The sequence below is a fragment of the Osmia lignaria genome, chromosome 14, assembly GCF_051020975.1.
Source record: "Osmia lignaria lignaria isolate PbOS001 chromosome 14, iyOsmLign1, whole genome shotgun sequence".
Lineage (NCBI taxonomy): Eukaryota > Metazoa > Arthropoda > Insecta > Hymenoptera > Megachilidae > Osmia > Osmia lignaria.
The window spans coordinates 13,441,765-13,459,697 of record NC_135045.1 but is presented as its reverse complement, the minus strand read 5'-3'; the positions used below and the strand labels follow the sequence as shown (position 1 = coordinate 13,459,697).

General features: G+C 34.5%; 1 long non-coding RNA gene across 1 annotated transcript in view; it reads left to right on the top strand.

Moving 5' to 3' along the window:
* Window positions 1–474: 474 nt before the first annotated feature.
* Window positions 475–17,933, top strand: part of LOC143306081 (uncharacterized) — a 103,843-nt gene continuing 86,384 nt past the window's right edge. The window contains exon 1 of the long non-coding RNA XR_013063482.1: window positions 475–1,762. This is a non-coding gene — a long non-coding RNA (uncharacterized LOC143306081). The remainder of the gene's footprint in view (window positions 1,763–17,933) is intronic.

Here is a 17,933-nt window from a genome sequence, read left to right as displayed (position 1 = left end):
TTTTCTTTTTAATAACAAGCTTGACAAGAAAACAAAACATAAATGTTTATTATTCAGTATCTAATGCATTGCAATTTTTTTGAAAGATTATAAACTGAAGTGTTTTCTATCTATTTACTCTAATGCTACGTATCTAGTAACTTCAATGACTGATTTATGAATCTCTTATGGATGGGGAATTGGAAAACACAAGAGCATATTTCAAATTATGTTTGCAAATCTTTGAAATTCATTACTCGCATCTCTTATACTATGCAACTAATTCAATGTTGAAACGTGTGATTGAAAGGCAGCCGATATTACATAAGATCTTGTTTGAAGTGTGAACGCAGCTTAAACGATGCGATGGAGCAAACGTGTCGGGCGGGCGGACAGGCGGGCAGACAGGCGGACAGACAGAAGCTGGAGCACCTGTCTGTCCCTCCACTCGTGTGTTACGTGTAAAGAGGGGCCGGCACTGGATACCCGGTGCCGTGGTTCAGTACCTCGTGCACGCTCACGCTGATAAGACCTTGTTCTAATCACCTAACTATACCGATAGTCGTACGCGGACCTTTCGCGCGCAATCTTTTACGCTACGTTTGACGCAATTCCTTCCTTCCTACCTAAGTAAGTACTTACCTAAGTGTTGCTGTATCGCACGCATTCCGTCCGCTTCGGTTCTCTTTCTCGCGTGTTACTAACACACTTATAAAGCCTTCTTGATCCCAGTAAGTCGTTGAAATCTTTGGATCTTTCACGGCAATTCGCCCTTACATATCTCGTTTCTTGCTCGATCGGACGCATACGTAATTATCTTCTCGCACGATCTTACGATAGTCACGTACCACCTGTGCGCGTTTCACGTAAATACGTGCCGGATGCAAGGGGTGGTTCGTTTTGCGCTCCGTTACCCGGTTCGAAGCGCGTGTGGCTCATGGCTCGTGGCTCGTGGCTCGTGGCTCGATTTCCGTTCTGACCGGCTCCTATCGTCAACAACTTTCAACCAAGGGAGGTCGTTTCCGTGAACACGAATCGGCACCACCTACCTCTTCTTTAGTATTCTCACGACGTTCGAGCGTTAACGTTGCTCTCACGCAACCAACCAACCGACCACGTGTTCTCCAATTCACCTCTAATATTCGATTCCTCGAACGGTATTGCGAGTAATTCACCACGTGCTAACGGCGGACAGACGTCACCGTGGAAGGTTATTGCACCCGTTTTTGAAGGTCGAGCATTGGTCAGCGGAGAAATTGGGTGACCGGTGTTCGTGTAAATTCATGTGTGTACCGAGGAAACGAACCTGCCCACTATTCGATGGCATGGATTCTCTGGTGTTACGTAACGCGGAGAAAGAATGAGAATTCTCTTTCTGATTTGTCTCGAAGCGTGTTGGTGAACTCAATAAATACGACGTGTCAAACGGTCGGCATCGAGGACGCGAGCTTCGTTATGGTTGGGAGTTTAATGAAGTTTGCTCACCAATGAATTCTACGAATTGTGATGAGAAGTGGAGCCCTTTTAGTGAAAGCGAAATCATCCGCTTAGTGTTTGTGAAACCGTGAAACTGCGAAATCACTTATGTGACATCTATTACCTGCGACAGGTAGATCGTAAAATCTTCTGTTCGTTTTGTTACGGGAGAAAAACGACCGGTGATTTCTCGACACGCGAGTGCGGCTTTCGTAGAAAACCTTGTGGTATCGGCTTTTAGAAATCCCGTTACGTCTTCTGTTCAGTGCAATCTGTTGGATTAAAGGGAAACCTCTGCATGAAATTGGTAAGAATTTAACTTTTTTTCTTGTTTCTGCTTTATCGTTCCTTGTAATCTTCAATTGATAATACTTCTCTATCTACCACCTGCGGCCTCTATATCAGCCGGTCTACATGTTGTAATTTTCATCTTTCACAAATGTTATGAGTCTTAAGCAGAATTGGCCATTATTTTTTATTCACCTATTATTAATTATTTACGTTATTCATAGCGGGTATTTGTTATTTTAACTGTTACTGTTTGTTATTATTGCACTTTGAGATACTTTTTAATGTTTATTTAATTAAAGTTTTAATTAATCAATAACAGATTTTGGAGTAGTAATTTATTTCTATCAATTACCAGTAGAGTAATTAAAATGAACTAAATTAGCTCGCTGATTCCAAATAATTTGATGCTTGCATACTGAATTCTTTAAAATATGCAATTTCGTACAATTTACATCAATTTCTTTCTATTTATATGAAGAAATAATTACTCAAACGAAAATGTACTTTTGAATACAAAATTATTTCTACCTTATCCAAATAATACCGCGATTTATGTTTATTGATGATTCAAATACAAATGTTTCTTCGTGAAAACAGTTGAAAATTATTCGTTAATCGTAAATGAGATATTATTCGTCATCCATCAGATATTTGTTGTTCGTAAATCTGCTAAATTCTGATTTGAACCGTACACTTGTTTGAAATTTTCAGATTTAATCGTATAATATTTTAAAAAGCAGTTCCGAATGTCAGAAAACTTGTTTTTCATTAACTGTTAATTATAGTTTACAATTAGCAAAGGATTCGCGTCATAATTGATAGTAGGTATGATATTTGTAGTTTTTAATAGCTATGAAACTATTTCAATTAATTACTTATCTTTTTTTCTTTATTTCACGCTTTAATTCTTTTAATGACAGTACTTTTAGATATTAAACTATTCAGATATTTATAAAAGTAATTTTTTTTCTTCTGTATTTACATACATAATTGAAAAAAATAAATATTTATGAGATTTCTTAGTTTTTTCTCGTGTTCATATATAAAATGAATCACATTCATGGTACAACAGAATTACTTAACTTCTTAAAATTCTTATTCTTTTTTTATTTTATCTTACGAACGGTTACGCTTAATTTAGAAAAATAAGTTTAATTATTAGTTTTCTTATTTCATTAATCATTAGATTTGATTATTATTTACACGTTCGTTTTTAGAGTTATAAAATAACATATGTAAGTAACGCATAATACATATCTAGAGCCCACGATCATGGACATAGTGTACTTACACACTTATGTGACGAGTATTAATTTTAATCTTGATGATAATCAGGCATGATCGCAGCACATTATGTTGCTCATAATAAGCCAGAAGGGGTAAATCCATGATTTATGAAATCTTGTAGAAGTTAACTTATATTGTTTAATAAAACAGTTTTTGTCAGTATTTAAATTTCATTCGATTTTAATATTTCCTATGTCTGACTGTTTATAAAATAAAATAAATTACTTAATCACATGTAGTTACTGTAATTAATAAGAATTTCAGTGAACTTATTTCAATCACTATCTGATAAAAACGTTAGTAATCGAGCAAACGAAAACGCATAAATATCTACGTAATAATACTACCTTCATTATCATAATAATGTAATCCAACAATTAATAAAATAGAAGGCTGACACGTAGTGAGAAAATATGCAACTAATTTTCTTTCTATTTTTGCTTTTAACTGCTCATGTAATTGAATAAAATAAAATAAGAATTATAAGAAATTAGGTAATAATTAAATCGCTAAAAAATAGAATTTTAGATAAGCATCATGAATACAATAGAATATAATAATGAGTATATCAGTCTACGTTACGGCGTGGTAGTTTACTTATATTTCACCTTGGCACACTTTTTAGCGTTTCGTTCATTATAATAAAAAAAGAATACGATTGCAAGGTAATACGTACTATGGCATATGTACCTACTATGTAGTATAGCGTTTTAAGAAATGAGCGTTTTATGCAAATTTTACGTTTCCGCTGTACATGTAATTTATCTTGCTCGTTATATTCGATTAAGAGTGACTTAAATGCACTCTACATCGAACTAACCGATTATCATATTGTCGATAATTAGAAAGAAGGCGCTTTTACCTGTCAGAAAAAGTATTAAATATCGAAATTACATAAGAGACTTTTATTATCAATTCAGGATGTATACACCGCTGGAACATTTATTATAAACAAATATGTATTCATCTATGTATTTTTATTTCCACTGAAACGACCAATTTTCTCATTTTTAGTATAGATTGAAAACGTACCTACATAAAAATTGAAGATTGGTGAGATCATTACTTTATTTCGGATTTAATTTTGACTGCTTAGCAGTAAAAACAAATGTACAGGTAATAAAGAGGTCAAAATCAAATCCTTGATAATGATATGATAAAAAACATAGTAAATAAAAGAAATAATTTTTTTCTAACGTGTTAAAAAACGATGATCAATAATAAGCAGAAAATATCTGTAATAGCCAAATTGAATAGACAAATCTTTTGAATTAAAATTTTAATAATGCCCAAATAAAGGTGACTGGTTTGTGAAAACAAAAGAATGATTACGAAACTATTGATAATGATATAATTGAAAATATCTATGGAATTAAGATTAAAATCTTAATATATCACTACGATTGTTATTTAAGGATAAGAAAATGTAACTTTGATTTTTTAAATTTAAGCAAATATTTTGAATTGAAATTGAAAAATTTCTTGAGAAAGAAAAGGATAAATTACAGGAATGATGGTACTTAATCATAGTAAATGGCAAAAATGTTTCTTTTTATTTATTTAATAGGTTTTTACATATTAAGTAACCAATTTTAAAACATCAGAAGTTTAACATAATTTGATGACATAAAAATGCCATACATTAACACTTATTTTATGTGAATATAAAGCTTAAGGGGACTTTAGATGATGTGTAGGAATTTTTTTTCCTTAAAGTATACAACATGTTGCGTACGCGTTTATATTCGATTAGATAGATGTGTCTTACAATGCTTGGTAGTCGAAAATGATCTGTATGTTTCGCTGTCGTATCGTTCTATTTATTTTGTACGCTGGAGCGTTTACAAAAATAATCGTGAACGCAGATTCGCTTTTGGGGGAAAGGAGGGGGTGGTGTCGAAAACTAGTGGGGTTGAAACTATGTATTTCCTATAAGTGTGAATTTTCGTCCCTTCCCAAAGGTCATCCGAAGTTACCGATCGTACCCTCGAGTGACCCACGCAGGGGTATGAGGGGTTCTATTAATGACCGTAGCAAGTAATAAAACCAAGGAGCACCTCGACTTTTGATGAACATCTGGGTAACATAAAAATTATGATTCGGTTTCGAAAACTTGGTATAACGCGGTAATAGATAATAAACTAAATTTTGGTAAATAACGGTTACTTGGACAGTTATTGCTGTTACGACAACTTGTGGTACAAAGGGTTCGCTACGCGACACAACATGTTGCACAAAAGCTTTTTGTCCTTTACTTTTGTCCATTATTTGAGTATACGAAATAATGTTTGTTGTTGTGGTGTTAGTTGTAGATGGTGGTCACTGCACTGTTTACAAAATAAAAATATGGGATAAAAACAGTGGCCACCAATCAAATAATCCAACAATAGCATTTCCTGAAATGAAAAAAATTAATGAAATTCTTAATTGAGACAAAAACAAAACAAAGTTGCGGTGTTTTATGCAGGTTTAACCAAAAATGATCAAAAATACTATCAATTATTTTATGCATAATAGGGTCAATAACATCATTGACACATATAATGTAATTTTATCTAATAATAAAGCTGTAGAGATTCTTATTGGACGGGTTCCGTCCCACCTAGGAATAAGAGGGAACGAGAGAGCGGACCAAATCGCTAAAGAGGCTGCAAATCAGCAGCGTCAAAATCTAAGTATACCAGCCTTCCACCAAAAAATTGTAGCATCTTTCTACAAAGCTATTAAAAATCATTGGAACACTGCCTGGAAAAACTTTCGTGCTACTTACATACACTGTATCAGGAATGATATATTTGAAAGAAGCCCCGCCTTCTTGTCCAATAGGAAGCAGCAAACCATACTATCAAGAGTACGACGAATTGGCCATACCAATTTTTCCTACGTACATCTGATCAAAAAAGAGGATCCTCCAATGTGTAACAATTGTAACTTAAGGAACTCGATCCACCACATTATCTCGTCGTGCCCGGTGTATGAGAGCGAAAGAAGACTATTTCAAGTGAATGGAGACACCAAAGAGCTTACTAGAACCTTTGAATCATGTAAAAAACTGCTTAATTTTTTGAAACATGTAAATCTTATTCATCTAATTTAAGTTTTGGTTTAATCCGGTATAATCTTGTTTAACGGTTACCTTGTGTCTACTATGAGTATCTGTACTTATGTTTTTGTTTTTCTTTTCTTCTTGCGTGGTTGCTAATGACCCTTTCGGGTTGATGCAACTTTAAAATAAAAATATATATATATGTATATAAAGAATGTGTTTTCCTAAATTCACCACTTTGGTCCATGCGATAATCAATTCAATAAACAAAAGAATATCAACAATATTTCAAATCGGTTTGTAATTTTGTTGTTGTGAGAAAAACGCGTTTAAAGTTTTGTTTTTCATTCTCATGTTTATTGGGTCAAAATTAGATACTGTTCCACTGATATACCGTTAGTCAACTATTCCAGCACCATGTAGGACTCCTTCTGATTTCAAAAGCAAGTTTCATGTCTTTTGATGAAAAAGTTCGCTTAAGATTTGGTAAAGATGGCTACATAAACCTTTCCTTAAAAAGATTCGCTTTCGCGTATATGTAATGATATTTCAAAATAATTTTGATTAACGAGTAAAATATAATTTCTTCTAATACGTTATAATTATGTGTGAAAACGACATTACCTATGGAATCATTTAACAGTACATAGACAACACGCGATAGGTTGAAAACAAAGAGGTGTAGCTTGTAAAAAAGTAGTAAAAAGTGCGTATTATTCCAGCGATAGGAGAACAATATACCTGAGCTAACTGTTTATCCTCTCTTTTAAAGGGTGTCCTTATGACTTAATGAGAAAAAATGTGTGAAACTGTATCGTGGCAACCCTTTTGTCGGCGCAACGCGCACTCATGAATGTTAACGAACCGTGCAGCTAAGCTCGTACAATGCATAATAATACGATTCCCAGCTCAATTTCCTTCAAAACAAAACAAACTACACTAGCTTTGCGTATGTATACGCGGCCGATCTAAGATTTAATGACCGTGGTCGTCTCTTTGGAATTTTTGATTGCAATCGTCATGGGAACTAACCATTATTCTCTAGCTGCTACTATTAATTAGTAACTAATTATACCACGTAAGAATACACGCGTTAAGCGCGAAAACGAACTGTCAATTTCATCAACGATCAATGCTAGATAGATCGAAAAGTATAATGAATTTGCAAGGACGTTTTCATGATTCCTGAATAGCTTCCGTGTGAAAGTTGATTGTTTATCAGTAGAAGATGTACACAATAAATAATGACTTCATTGTCTTACGTTACTTATGTTGTACATATATGGAACTTTGAGGTCATCTAACTTGTTTGCTGAGCGTGTTGCACCTATAATAGAATGATTTTCGGTAATACTACATTGCACATTATAATTGAAGATGACATGGTAAACGATACTTATATGTAAGTGTTAGAAATGAAAATTGTCAATAGAAACGAAATAAAAAAAGATACATAAGTACGTATCTGTTGATTATGAATAACTTTTAGATATTTATGATTAATAATATTTTGAAACACAATTTTTAATAAAATTTTAAACAACCAATATGAGTGATAGATCGTACGATAAAATTGAAATGAAAGATTCACGTTGAGAGTGTTGCGTACGTCAAAGTTCACTTATTAGTAGGCGCATGCTAACATGTTTCAAAGATAAAAATAAGGATCCCTATTGGCTACCAGCTACGTTCAGCTAGACAAGCAAATGCACCGTGTAATTCTTTGTTGGCGAGGGTCGTTCAAGTATAATTCATTCATCATTGACGTCTTTGAAAACAATACGCGAAGAGGCGTGTAAGAAAAACTAAGGGTGAAAAACGAGAAATAAACGTTTGAACGGCTCTTTGTCTGCGGTAGAAAGAGGCAACATTGAAATCTCAATAGAGAAAATACCTGGAAATTACGTGGAAAAAAATACCTAGTGGCAGACGATCATTATGGAAACTTTCCTATTATATTTCGTGCACCTTGCATCGATAATAATCAAGGATTCGCTTGTTGAAAACTTTACTGTTTTCTTTACCATCTACTTGTCTGACACAGTTTCTTTTGATTTTGTTTGATTTTTGCCTGAAATTATTTCTATCCTACACTTTTTGTGATATTGCAAGAATTGCATGTCTAGCAGAAAGGACAAAATATTATGTTTCATTATAAAAATTTTGTATAACATCACTTTTGTTTTTTAATTTTTAATTAGAAATATTATATACTATAGTAATTATTTCTGTTTTTCTTGTAACTTGAATTCTTAAATATTTAAAATTAAAAATAAAATCCTCTAGACTCAAATTAAAAACAAAATATAATATACATGCACATATTTTTCATTTTACTTACCTAATTGATGCGCATACTGAAATGGATTCATTTCTGTTTACATTGAAATAATAATTTAACAAAAAATTTTCTTCAATATCTTCGACCTTTAGTTTTATCGTTAAGTCAGTTGAGATCGTTCATTTATACGATAAAATAATTTTTAACAAAAAATACAACCGACTTCAAAATACGCTAAAAAGTGTAAAATAATTTATATTTTAATTTATACAACTACGTGACAATTATTAATAAAATTTCTTGCTGCATTTTAACAAAATGCGCTAAAAAGTGTAAATTAATTTCTATTTCATTTATACCAATACTCCACAACTATTAATAAAACCTATTTAATCGTTAAATAGTATACATTTCAACCTTTTCGGAGGCGGCGCAAAATTAAACACTTTTCTTCTACTAGGAAGATCCTAGTTCAGTTGTCGGTAACCTATAACTCATGGGTCACCAAGTGACCCATTTGATAATTTCAAGTAAACAATATTCAATGGGAATCAGTATAAGTACCCATTACGGATTAACTACATGCACATCAGAAGTGCTACCAACTTCTGATACAATCGTTACAATTACAAATGTTTTCAGCCGTATCTATAACGTTCCGTATTTTTTCTTACGACTTATTAATTACCAAGCTCGCCATACCGCAATCAAATCGTTATTGGCAGCATCGTTTATTCTGGTATATTTAATTTCCCGCCGCCTCCGAAACGGTTGAAATGTATTTAGTATACTATTTAATGATTAAATAGGTTTTATTAATAGCTGTGGAGTATTGGTATAAATGAAATAGAAATTATTTCATATTTAGATAGATAACTTTATTTCATGCCTTTCTGCTTTGAAAGAGGGTTTGGAACGTGATTGCGCCTACAATATTCTATAAATTATATACAATAATATTGCCCGTGAACTTCAGGTCTTCTGTTTCTGGTCTATCTCCTTCCTTCTTCGGATTACATATTTACCTCATTCATTTTCTCCGCTGCTCTTGTCCCTGCAAAATATTCATTCTTTTAATAATTGTTCTATTGTCTCCTCTCCTTGTCCACACATTCTACAGACGTTATTCTCTTTATTTTTCCAGTATCTATTGCCTCTTTCTTCATTTTCACATCTGAACCTTGCAATCATTGACTGATCCCTGCCTTTATACTCTGCTTTCAGATAATAAGCTCGGTTTTCCTCCCTTATTTCTCTGTATTTTCCGTTATACCTTCCTACTACTATTCTCTCATAGAAAGATTCGCACTGTTCTGCTTTGTCTGACTGTAACAGATTTTCTGTTAGCGTTAGATCTCCCGTAACCTAAATTTAATATCCTTTATTTCTATTCCTTTCTCTTCATAGTATTGTCTTCTCTATTCTTCCCATTTCGATCTTTTTCTCCCGCATCTTGTATCTACCGCTGTCCAGTATTGCAGTATTATCTTGTTTATTCCTTTCATCCTTATTTTTTCTTCGTATTTCACCGCTCTCCTGCACGCTTCTATTCTTAAGGTGGGTACAAACATGCAACAGAAACGCCCGTATCGTACAGTAAAACCTGGATAAATGCAACCGAGATTGGGACCCAGTGGTTGCATTTATCCAAGCGAGGTGTCGATTCTGAGTCCGTACACATCTTTTGTATTCAGCCGACATGTCGATTCTGAGTCCGTACACACGTTTTGTATTTAGTCGACATGACATGTCGATTCTGCGTCCGTACACATCATTTATATTCAGTCGTGGTGTCAATTCTATCTTGTTTATTCTATTATTATTGTTTATAAATATAATTCAAACTATATCGTGTTTGGTGTCATTTTAATCAGAAAAATCTCACAAATGCGTTAGTAAAAGTTTCATTAAGAAAAAGTTAAAAATAAAAAAGTTTTATCGGTCAATTAGTATTAGTCACACGGATATTACGGTCGGATCATATTACACGGTTTCCTCGTCGAGCGGCTCGGTTCGCCTAGGGAGATCCCCCCAAGTGGAGGGGATAGCGATGTTGCACTTATCCAAGCATTCTTTCGTTGCATTTATCCAGGTTTTACTGTATTTACAATGTTTGGGTCCCAATCTCTCTTGCACTTATCCAGCTTTTAAACGCATGCAAATTCCTAACGTATTTGCCAGCGCTGCGAAATCTGGCGATCTGACGACATTTTGTCATTAGGAAAACTTGTTGTGTTAGTCTAGCACAATCCGGCACAATCAAAGAAATTTCGAAAATCTCAAGTTTTTGATTCATCCCCAAGCTTTTTCGTTAATTTTTATTGTCACTTAAGCTAATATCAACTTTTAACGATTGTGTCTCGCAGATTGTAAGTAGCACAATTCAGTACAAATTGCAGAATTCGATTATCTATCGCCTTTCGTAAGTTATACGAATATTAAATTTCGTATTCCTAAAAGTTCAACATTTTTTGGTAATTATTTAGATTACGGACGGTAACTCCGATTTCGATGATTTTTGAATATGTTGTAGAAATCAACATTTTGAACAACTTTTTCCTATACATATAACCGCCGCTCGGCGTTAGTTTTCGAGATATTTTCGAAAAACTGTCGAAACTAATACATTGAATTCTGCCTGTTCGTGTGCGTCCGTGTACTTCTTACGCGTCAGTATGCGATCGCCGCTTTTCTATTGTTTTTGCAGGCAGCAGCACGGTGACCGACACCAATATATTATATATATTCATGTATAACAGATGGGCTTAAAAATTAAATTTAACTAATTTTCATGATTTTGAATCTCAGTATGTGTGTCTGGTCGCCGTTAGGCTATATTAAATTCCCAGCTGCCATCATAGCTACGATACATTGAAATCATGAATGCAGAAGTACACTGATGTACACAAGGTATATATTGGTCATCGGTCGCCGTGCTGTTGCCTGCAGAAACAGTAGAAAAGCGGCAATCCCATACTAATGCGTACGTTGTCACGGACGCACATGGATGGCCAGAATTCAATGTGTTAGTTTCAACAGTTTTTCGAAAATATCTCGAAAACTAAGGCCGAGCGGCGGTTACATGTATAGGAAAAAGTTGTTCAAAATGTTGATTTCTACAACATATTCAAAAATCATCGAAATCGGAGTTACCGTCCGTAATCTAAATAATTACCCATTTTTTATCTACAAAATGGATAGAGATACCGAGTTTCTATCGACGGCACAACGTAGCACAAGTTATCATAAATTATCTAAAAAAAGAACAAGTTCGTTTCGGCAAAAGTGCGGGGCTAGTATAATTTTGTTTTTATTTATTATCTTAATTGTTATTGATAGCACAATTCGGCACAAAAAAGAAAAACTCAAAATTCGAAAAGTGCGAGGCTATCAAAAATTTTGTTTATTTTAGTTTTCTTAAGTACACTTTGACTTACGGAGTTGCGGTTTACGGCACAATACGGCACAAACGTAGCACAATACAGCACAATTTCAAAAAATACAAAATTCGAAAAGTGCGGGGCTAACTTCACACACGTCCATCTATGCAAGTTTGGACGTGCATACGAACCATGAACTGATGATACGCCACGAGATTCTGTGTATGTAAGTAAGTATATACGTCCGCAACGTAACAACGTCTGCAACGTAACATCGTCGCGCAACGACAAATGTTGCACAGTGTGTTACGCGACGGAGATACGTTACTGTGTTCTGTTGCATGCCTCTGTATCCACCTTTATATTGTCCTCTTTTGTTTCGTCCATTACTACACATATACGTATGTTGATGTGTTGACGTCCAAACCTAATATCCATTTTATACATTACTACTTTATATACAGTGCCGTCGTTAGGGAGGGGGGGCAATCGTCCAGGGCGCTAGATCTGTAGAGGGCGCCGCAGCCCGGTGTCCCTAGAGTACTATGCGAATATGTATACCGATATTTTCTCATTGTCTCTTCTCTCTATCTACATCTCATATGTAATATTATATATATGCTATATATGCTGCAGCATTTATGTCTACATCTTTCCTGACACGTTTTTTACCTATATACATATACAGGGTGTAAACGCTAATTTTGGCAAAAATCATAGGGTAGGTAGAGGTTCCATAAGCAAGTATTTTGAGCATAGGAACCCGTGTCCGGAAATGCACCAGTAAACAATTACGGCGATCTTTAATTTTGGCTTTATCGCGTGATGGGTAGGCAACCATCGTTCTGGAAACCGTTTCTTTTGAGGTGGGCCAGTCGTGGAGGTGACAAAAACGACAAACATTGAAAGTTTTACAATAAACTAAAAAAAATCAACGATTGTTAGACATCTGTCAAACAAAATTTAACTTTCTAAAACAACAGAAAACGAATCAATGGGGAGGAGAGTGAAAACAACAACAACAAAACGCGGGAATCTCAGAGTCAGCCCGAGAACGATGGTTTGCCTACCAATCAGGCGCTAAAGACCAAAATTAAGGATCGCCGTAGTTCTTTATTGGTGCATTTCCGGACACGGGTTCCTATGCTCAAAATACTTACCCTATGATTTCTGCCAAAATTATCGTTTACACCCTGTATTTTAACTTACTATATCTATTTATAATGGTTATCGCGCTCTCCGCTTTGTGCGGATTTTTGTCGCCATGCTCGGCTCCCTTACCACGCGAGTGCGGGCGCATAATTTTGATCCCATGAATGGACGCCACGATAATCTTGCCCAGGGCGCCAATATTGCTAAAACCGGCACTGTTTAAATAGTATCATTTTTCGAGTCTCTCCGATTCGCTCTATCCCCATATCTCTGTTGCATACATCATGACGCTTTTCACAAAAATTCCATAGATCTTCATCCTTCTTTCATAGTTGTTTTTTAATCTTCTTTCCCCTATTCTCCATGTTTGCTTCATCACTATGTGATACCCTAGGTATTTGAAATCTTTTACTTCTTCTAATTCTTCTTCTCCTCATTTCCATTTCTCCTTTTTCTTCTGGCTTCTCCTTTTCTTGAAAATTATCATCTTCGACTTTCTAGCGTTTAGAATTAACTCTTTTTTTTTCAAAATATCTTTTCATTTTGCTTATCATTTCCTTTTAGTCCTGCGGGTATTTTGCTAATAGTACGATATCATCTGCGTACGATAGTGATGTGCGGCCCGACTAATGTTTCGGGTTCGGTCGGGTACAATCGGGCAGAGTCGGACGAGCTCCAAATTATCTTATTATTAAACTATCTTATTTCAAAATTCCATATAAAACAGATTTTGCACATGTTTATTGCAAGTATTAACAAGTAAGTACATGAGAGTTGGGTCGCGGGCCACGGGAGCTCGTCCGAATCTGCCCGACTGTACCCGACCGAACCCGAAATAATCGGGCTACCCGACTGCACGGATGTATCGGATGTCCGCCCGAGCCCGTAATATCGGGTACCCGCGCATAGCGTACGACAATGACCATATCTTCTCTTTGCCGATCATCATTCCTCCTGCTTGTCCTCTCAGCTTCTCTCTTAACGATAAGTCCGCCGTATATAGCGAGAATAAGATAGGGCTTAATGGGCATCCTTACCTTAATCCTTTCGTTGTCCAAAACTTTTCGGATACTTTCCCATTAACTCTTATCCTATTTTCTGTTTCTTTGTAAATTTTATTGATTCTCGTTCTTAAAGTATTATTTATTCCCTTTTCCTCCATAATTTTTCTGTTTTTTTCTGTTTACTTTATTGAAAGCCGCTGTTAGGTCTGCAAAGAAAGCATATATCTTTCCTACTTTCTCTTTGATTTCTCTGTTTACAACATATGGTAGTTCAGTATAAAAATGTTGTCCATTATGCTTCTTTCTTTTCTGAAGCCTGCTTGCGTCTCTGGTATGATTTTCTTTTCCTCTAGTTCTGCATTTAATCTGTTCTTCAAAATCATCGCGTATATCTTGTATGCCGTATTTAGCAGCGTTATCCCTCCCTAATTCTTTACATCATCCCTGTCTTGCTTCTTAAATATAGGGCTAATTATGCCTACTTTCTATCTCCTTGGCATTCCGTCTCCCCTCCATATTTTGTTTATCAGTGTTGTGATTCTAATGAGTACCGTTCTTCCTCCATATATCCAGACCTCGTTTTCTAGGCCGTCTTCTCCTGCTGCTTTCCTTTTTTTCAAATTCTTAATTTGTCTCTTCTCTTTTTGTTCCATTATAATTTCACTTGGATCCTGCTGTTCTTCCGTTTCCTCTAACCTCTCTTTGGTCTTTGTGTTCTTTTCCTTCTAATAATAATTTCATGAAGTGTCTTCTTCAGCCCTGTATGCTTACTTTGTTTGTTATTCTTCTTCTTCTTTTCCTTTCCCGGTTGATACATTTCCATATTTCGTTAGTGTTTTTAATCTGTTCTATTTTATCTTCTTCTTCTTTCTTCTGTTGTTGGTTCTTCTTCTTCTCGCAGAGTTTCTTGAATTCTCTTCTTTTCTGAATGTATGTCTCTTTTTGTCATTTTCCTCTTCTCCATTTTCTCAGCTCTTTACGCGTTTCTCTTTTTCCCTCTGTGCGTTCTTTATTCATTTCTTGTACCCTAGTTATATTTTCGTTACCTTTACTACTTTCTTGAGTACCATCCCGTTGATCTTGTGTACCATCTCCTCCATCATTTCATTTGGATCCTTCTTTTCGAATTCAATTTATTCCACTTCCTCCTGGTAGTGTCTCTTTCCTTCCTCCGTCCAAAGCAGTCTCTCTTTCCATAGCTCTTCTTCTTGTTTCTCTAACCTGGTTTCCCCATATACATATTTCCAATTTCAGTGGTAAATGATCTGACTCTATCCTGTCTTCTATCCTGAAACTTATGAGGTCTTCAAATTATTTGATACTTTTTAGCGCATTTTGTTAACGCAGCAAGAGATTTTATTAATAATTGTCATGTAGTTGTATAAATATAATTGTCACGTAGTTGTATAAATAAAATACAAATTATTTTGCACTTTTTAGTGCATCTCGAAGTCGTTTGTATTTTTTGTTAAAAATTATTTTATTTCACATTTTTTAATGGAACGAGCAGTATTTGTAGGATACCGTAAGGTGGTTTTGTGTTTTCATTGATTATATAATAACCATAAACCAAAAAAAAATATATTGATCGAATTTAGATGGTTAATAAAAACTGTTTGCAACTGGGATCATCGCGGAAATCTCTCCTACTATCGTAAATGTAAAAAGTTTCATCGCGATCGGTGCATTCCTTGCAAAGTAACACCGAGGAATAGGGTTATTGCTATAATAATAGTTATTAACAATAACAAATTACATAAATTTTTACATGTGACGTCATCGTGGAAATATCTTCTATTAAATGTGAAAGGTTTCATCGCGATCGGTACATTCCTTGCAGAGTACACGCCGAAAAATATAGATGATGTTTTTTGCAATAAAAGTCGTTACGAATAAAAAAATGCAAAATTTTTTTTTACGAGACGAATCGGGAGACATACTCTACAAGATGCGAAAGGTTTCATTCCGATTTGGTCCATCCGTCTCTGAGTAATCGGTGAATATATATGTATATATACAAAAAAAACAATAAAATAAAAATAAAAATAAAATATACTGATCGAATTGAGTAACCTCCTCCTTTGTCGAAGTCGGTTAAATTATATTAGCTGTTAAATTACAGCTTACACTAATTCATTAAACAAACCGTAACCGATTCAATCAATTACGTAATTCAATTGAGTACTTAACGATACAAATGTAGATATCGCGTGTCGCGTGCTGCATACAAATGCGGCTTATAATTTAAGAATTAATTAGCAATTATCGTACTCTCCATAATATCAAGTCTTTTATTAAGACTAATACTTCGATATATCAATATTAAGCTGTTTATTCTAATTATTACAATTTGATGCTTATTGGTTTGTTTAAATTAACATAATTAGAAAATTAGGTAATTAAATAGAAAAGGGGTTCCCTCACTGATTTCGATGACCTTTAAATATGTATGTCGTTAAAGACACTATTTTCAGCCACTTTTTCTTGTACGCAGAGTGTCCCATTTTAATCAATAAATGGGATTATCTCGAAAATTATTAGTTATTTGAAAAAATGTTTCATATGAAACTTTTTCTATATCGAGAGGGACGTAATCCAGTATCGCTATTTTGTCTGTAAATGTACGCATGAAGGACACATGAAGGTCATCTTAATTTTTTTTAAACGGAATTATATAATTTCTTATGCACTATTCGATGCATCTTGGTATTCTGAATAAAAATGTGTTAACCTATTTATATATCAGAAAACTATTAATTTGGGAGATATTATGTGAAGGGTTATGTGAAGGAAAAGGTTTTTAGCCGTCAGCCGACAAGTATTGAAAATATGAAAGAGAGAATATCTCAGGCATTCAAATGTGTCACTCTGGAAATACTCATGAATGTGCAAGCTGATAATTAAGCGACCCATTGAAAAATGTATTGATGTGGAGGGTAACGTATTCGAGAATTTGCAGATACATAAATTATGTACTGAATGTTTGCTACTTAACTGTTTTCAGTTTTTTTAAATAAAATGTTACAAGGTATAAGTTGTTGCAATTCTATCATTATTCTCTACATCCTAAAAACAAAAATTCCACGTGTCATAGAATATTGCGCGAGTGTACACTTATGTAATTAATAATGGAGATTTGCAATTTTTATTAAATTAAAATATCTCCTAAAATAATAGTTTTTCGACATAAATAGGTTAACACATTTGTATTCAGAATATCAAGATGCATCGAATAATGCATAAGAAATTTTGTAATTCCATTAAAAAGAAATAAAGATGACCTTCATCTGTCCTTCATGAGTACACTTACAAGCAAAATAGCGGCACTGGATTACGCCACCCCTCGAAACAGGAAAAGTTTCGTATGAAACGTTTTTTCAAATAACGAATAGTTCTCGAGATAATCGCATTTATTGATTACAATGGGACATCCTGTCTACATGTTACCACCGTTCTGCTTTAATTTGTGAGATTTTTTCAAAAATGAATGGAACAATCACAAGTACTGTTCCCTCGCTTCACTAGCTCCAGAAAATTGTAATCTAAACGAATACTAATTTCACATACGAGCGAAGTGAGGGAGTGAATTTTTGAAGCAAAAGTTTGGGCTAAAAATCGACTTCCTTTTGCTTTCATGAAGGATCGAAAATTTGTTCGTGCAAGCAAATAACGTGCACAGTTTTCTCCTCTTCCCCTTATCATTAATAAAACTAATTAACAGTAGGTACCTTTCCTGGCAATCTTTCTTTGTTTAAAAAAGAACGGATTATCATCGTTCTTGATTTTGTGACGTTTCGATTTTAACGTAGGAAATGCTTCGAAGACAATCCACGTAAATTTAAACTTGATGTATTTTTAACCTTTTAATTGGATATGACGAGTTAACTTATCATAGGTAATACATTTGCCAATACGAGAAAACAGGCGCTTTGGTAAATTATCTCTCCAGTTAAGAACAGTTAAAGGCCTCTTCAGATTTTATTATAATAATACATATACTCATGTATATGACGTTGGCGTATTAAAAATAGGGTATG